Source organism: Pongo pygmaeus, chromosome Y (assembly GCF_028885625.2).
Source record: "Pongo pygmaeus isolate AG05252 chromosome Y, NHGRI_mPonPyg2-v2.0_pri, whole genome shotgun sequence".
NCBI classification, from domain to species: Eukaryota; Metazoa; Chordata; class Mammalia; order Primates; family Hominidae; genus Pongo; species Pongo pygmaeus.
In genome coordinates this window covers 39,619,327-39,624,886 of record NC_072397.2, presented here as the reverse complement: position 1 = coordinate 39,624,886, position 5,560 = coordinate 39,619,327, and the positions used below count along the sequence as shown (strand labels likewise).

General features: G+C 39.3%; 1 pseudogene; it reads right to left on the bottom strand.

The window, feature by feature from the left end:
• Positions 1-527: 527 nt before the first annotated feature.
• On the bottom strand, positions 528-1,652 carry LOC129025933 (actin, cytoplasmic 2-like; annotated as a pseudogene).
• Between the last annotated feature and the right edge of the window lie 3,908 nt (positions 1,653-5,560).

Below are 5,560 nucleotides of genomic sequence, written 5' to 3'. Positions count from 1 at the left end.
CCCACGGAGTTCTGGCAGAAAACATCAGCTAAGAAAGGAAACTGGGTCCTATGGCTTGGACTTTCCAACTGTGACAGACAGGCAGGACAGAAGCAACTGGTTCAGGAGCCCTTGCCAGCCTCTAGAGACACCCCAGAACACTCAGTCCTGACACATTACTACTCTGCACAGATCAGAGACTACTGGCCACACAGACTCACCAAGCCACAGACTTGTCTTCCACAAGCACTTTCTTACCTCAGCAGTCATGAAGTGACCAAGCCACATGCACTAAAGTTTGAACTCAAATATATGTACGCAGTATTAAACAAATACCAAGGGGAACAATTAACTTGAATACAAGGTCAAAACTGGCAACAAGCTCTACAATCCAGTGCTGATACCAGATAAAGGCTTCAAGGACAATTTCTTTTCAAACACTTATTCCAGTTTCATGAGGCTAGCATGAGGTGTATGCATTTGCCAAGGGCAAATTTATACTTCTCTATTAACCCATGAAGTAAATGCTACACATCTGCTCAGTTCATTTAGAAGCATTTGTGGTGGACAATGGAGGGGCCTGACTCGTCATACTCCTGATTGCTAATACACATCTGCTGGAAGGTGGACAGTGAGGCCAGGATGGAGCCGCCAATCCACACTGAGTACTTGCACTCTGGGGGTGCAATGATCTTAATCTTCATGATGCTGGGAGCCAGGGCAGTGATCGCCTTCTGCATCCTGTCGGCAATGCCTGGGTACATGTTGGTGCCACCGGATAGTACCGTGTAGGTGTACAGGTCATTGCGGATGTTCACGTCACACTTCATAATGGAGATGAAGGTGGTCTAGTGGTTGCCACAAGATTCCATACCCAGGAAGGAAGGCTGTAACAGTACCTCTGTACACCAGAACCGCTCATTGCCAATGGTGATGACCTGGCCAGCGAGCAGTTCGTAGCTCTTCTCCAGAGAAGAGGAGGATGTAGCAGTGGCCATCTCCTGCTTGAAGTCCAGGGAGACCTAGCACAGCTTCTCCTTGATGTCACACATGATTTCCCACTAGGCTGTGATGGTGAAGCTGTAGCCTCGCTCACTGAGGATCTTCATGAGTTACTCAATCAAGTCCCAACCAGCCAGCTCCAGAAGTAGGGTGGCATGGGGAAGGGAGTAGCCCTCCTAGATGGGCACCGTGTGGGTGACCCTGTCTCCAGAGTCCATGGCAATGCCAGTGCTGTGCCCAAAGGCACAGAGGGACAGCACATCCCTGATAGCCACATACATGGCTGGGGTGTTGAAGGTCTCAAACATAATCTGAGTAATCTTCTCTCTGTTGGCCTTGGGGTTCAGGGGTTTCTTGGTCAGCAGCACTGGCTGCTCCTCTGGGGCCCCATGGAGCTCATTGTAGAAATGGTGCCAGATCTTCTCCATGTTGTCCCAATTGGTGATGACGCCATTTTCGATGGGGTGCTCCAGGGTCAGGATGCTGTGCTTGCTGTGGGCTTCATTGCCCACATAGGCGTCTTTCTGGCCCATGTCCACCATCATGCCCTTGTGTCAGAGGTGCCCCACAATGGAGGGAAACTTGGCTCGGGGATCGTCGTCTCCATCAAAGCCAGCTTTGCACATGCCAGAGCCATTGTCAATGACCAGCACGGCTATCTCCATTTCTATTGCGATGGGCAGAGGAGTGGGATAGCAGAGTGGCAGAAGAGCAAGGTGAGTGAGCCGTCAGTGGTGACTGACAGTGAGTGTTTGATTCTTCTTTGTTGTGGGGTAGTATTATGGCATATTAATCTTTTTTGTAGTCTCTGATCTTTCTGAACCTATATATTTATATCTCTCAAATTTTTGAAAGTTGTCATTATTCATTTGAATATGCTGTATATACCTTCCTTTTGCTGAACCCTTTCATGAATATTGCTAAATATTAGATTTGCTTATTCAAGGGAATTTTGTATATCTGGTAAATGTTCTCCATTCTTTTTGATTGTTTTTCTGTTTTGTTCTTTGTTCATTTCTTAATAATCTATGTTAATTTTCTTTTCTTTTCTTTCTCTTTTACATTTTTTTTTTATACAAATTCTCTCTGTGTTGCCCAGGCTGGTGTTCAATGGCACAACGCTGACTCACTGCAACTTCTGCCTCCCAGGTTCGAGTGATTCTCCTCTCTTAGCCTCCTGAATAGGTGGGATTACAGGTGTGCACCACTATGCCCAGAGAATTTTTTGTATTCTTAGTAGTGATAGGGTTTCACCATGGTGTCCTGACTGGTCTTGAACTGCCACCCTCAACTGATCAATCAATCTCAGCCTCCAAAAATGCTGTGATTACAGGCCTGAGCCTGCACACCTGATCCTAATAGCTCATTTTAGAGCTCACTGATACTTTATTCTGTTTGAGCTCTTCTGCTGTTGAAAACCTTCTGAATTTTCCACTTCAACCAGTATATTTCTCTGTTATGGGACTCTTTATTTTTAGATAATTTCAGTCTATTTTTAAAAGTTTCTTTCAGAATTGTATCAGTTCCTTTTCTGTGTTGTTTTAGAGACCTGAGTTTCCTGAAAACTGATATTTTGAATTCTTGATCCAATAACCACTGATAGCCATTCTCATTAATTAGCATTGGTCAATGGTTAATGCTTTGTCCATTTAGGGATGTTATAATTTCCTGTTTGGTATTATTTCTTGTGGTTATACATATATATGTTTTTATTGAAGGACTAGTTACTTAGTTTATTGTTTTCTCTGTCTTATTTTGCATTTTGTTGTATATAATTGTTTTGAATTTTCTTTAAGACAAAAGTATGGAGGGACATGGTTTGCTTGATTTTGGCTAGGTCAGTGCCTCTGTTTGGCAGTAGATGGTGCCTTAAACCCAGGTTTATCTCAGCTCTAACAAACTTTGAAACACTGTCAGTCTCCTGTCTGAGAGATTTTGAAGGGGATATCCTAAGAGTGTGAGAAGGCTCTCTATAGGTTTGTGATCAAGGAAATTATGCAATATACCTCATACCTTATGGTAATGCTGTAGAGGCATTCAGTTTTGTCATCTCCTGTGATTGAGCTATGCAGGCTGGAGATGGTAGTCCTGCCTTGCTATTTCATCCCCTATTGTCCTCAGGTTATTTTTCTCTTTTCAGGCACTCACAAGGCTTCCTTGGGCTAAGGCACAAATACTTTTGCTGCCAGGCAATCCAAAGTGATGGGGAAGCTGTCCATCCACTTCAACTTTATTTTATACAGTGTAGTAACCAAGAGTCAGAGGAGTTTTTCTTTTTCTATTTTTTCACACTTGTTTGTCAGCAGTTTAGAGGACTAGTGTCATGAATATAAAAGGCCAAATTTTTTACCCTCTGCCTGGTTTCTTTACTTCTTTATCACCCTAGAAGCAGCCTCATTCTCAGTTTTGAGCTCTGCATTATTGATGGTGATAATCTTGGCACTGTATACTTGGTTTTGGTTTTTCTGTGGGTATTCTTGAGGGGTTAGGGTTGGGGGCAATTGATGGCAGCTTCCTTTACTATGCCATATATTTTACAAAAGTACTGTCCTCTAGTTTACATTTTTTCTGCTTTCTTGTGTGTACATTTATGTTATAAATTTTACATTTCTTCTCTTTTATCTATATGTTTACACATATATATTTCTCAACATTGATTTGTCTGCATTTCAGAAGGTTTAGTATGCTTTAAATTTTCTTTTATTTGTGAAAATAATTTAATTCCTTGAAGATTCTTCAGTTAACCATAGGTTGTTGAAGAGTGTATTTATTAGTTTCCAAACAATATATATTTTTCAGTTTTTAGAAAATGAGTCTCAGTCAGGCATGGTGGTAATGCATATAATCCGAGCACTTTGAGAGGCTGAAGTGGGTGGATCCCCTGAGGTCAGGAGTTTGAGACTAGCCTCATCAATACAGTGAAACTCCATCTCCACTAAAACTACAAAAATTAGCCTAGCATGGTGGTGTGTGCCTGTAGTCCCAGCTACTCAGGAGTATGAGGCAGGAGAATTGCTTGAACGTGAAAGGTTGTGATGAGTCGAGATCACACCACTGAATTCCAGCCTGGGTGACAGAGTGAGACTCCAACTTATTTATTTATTCATCTATTTTGAAGAGAGAAAGAAAAAAAGAAATAAAGGAAAAAAAAAGAAAATGGGTCTTTCGTTTTATTCCATTGTGGTTGGAGAAATCATTATATGTGATTTCAGTAATATTAAATATAATAGACTTCCTTTGTGGCCTACCATAAAGTCTATTCTGAAGATAGCACAGAGAATAACAAACATGCACTTTAGAAGAACGTGTAGTCAGCTTGTGGAGTGGAGTGTTTTGTATATGTCATATAGACTTACTTGGTTTATGCTGCTTTTCAAGACCTTTGTTTTCTTATTGAGTTTGGATTTGGTCATTTCACACATTGTTGAAAGTGAGGTGTTGAAATCTCCCACTATTATTATTATTGCAGGACTGTCTAGCTCCTGAAATCAATTTATTTTTGTTTCATATATCCTGAGGATCTGTTATTAGGTATATATGTAAGTGTTATATCTTCTTGATGAATTAAACAATTTTGATATTTGTCTAGTAATTCTACCTCTATTTTGGTTACTGTTTGCTTTATTTTTTCCCTCACTTTTAAAATATTTAAAAAGTTATTCTGCCAGTCTTTGACATTTAACTGGAGTTTATTTGGATGGAAATTAATTTCTGACAAGAATTTATTTTCCTATTTTTGTCCTTTTTTTCTACAAGTTTTGTTATTGGTGTTGTTATATTTCATTCCTCCAAAACTGCTCATATTTGCATTTGTTTTTCTAGGGTACCATTTTGACTCCTTCATTTCTCTTCAGTATATTTGAACAGTTATTTTCTTATTGGCTATTAATGGTATTATAATTAATATCTTAAATTTATAATAATATATTGTGAATTACAATAACTGAGTATTGATATTACACAAAAATCATTTTCTCATATTGCTCTCCCTACCTTTCTATTTTTTTGTCAAAAATTGTTTGTTACACAAAATTTCATATACAAATTTTGTACGATTTTTGTTATACAAATTTTGTATAACAAACAAAAATTGTTATACAAAAATATTACATATTTTTCTACTAACAACCCAGATATGTAATTATTGTTTTATTCTCTGTCATTTCTTTATGTTATTATTGAATTTTATTTTACTTCATTGAGACAGGGTTTCAGTCACATAGGATAAACATGGTTCACTACAGCCTCCAGCTCCTGGGCTCAAGGGATCCTTCCACTTCGGCCCCTCATGTACCTGGGACAGAAATGTATGCCACCACAGCTGGCTAATTTTATTGATTTTCTGTAGAGACAGGGTCACACTTTGTTGCCCTGACTGGTCTCAAACTTCTGGGCTCAAGGAAACCCCCATCCTTGGTTGGGATTACAGTTGTAAGATACTGTGACTTTCCTCTTGTCATTTAAATATAGTAGAAAAATAAAGTCACAGGAACCCCATATACAATAATATTGGCTTTTCTATTTCCTGGTGTAATTACTTTATTAACGTTCTTTATTTCTTTATTATCACATGAGATAC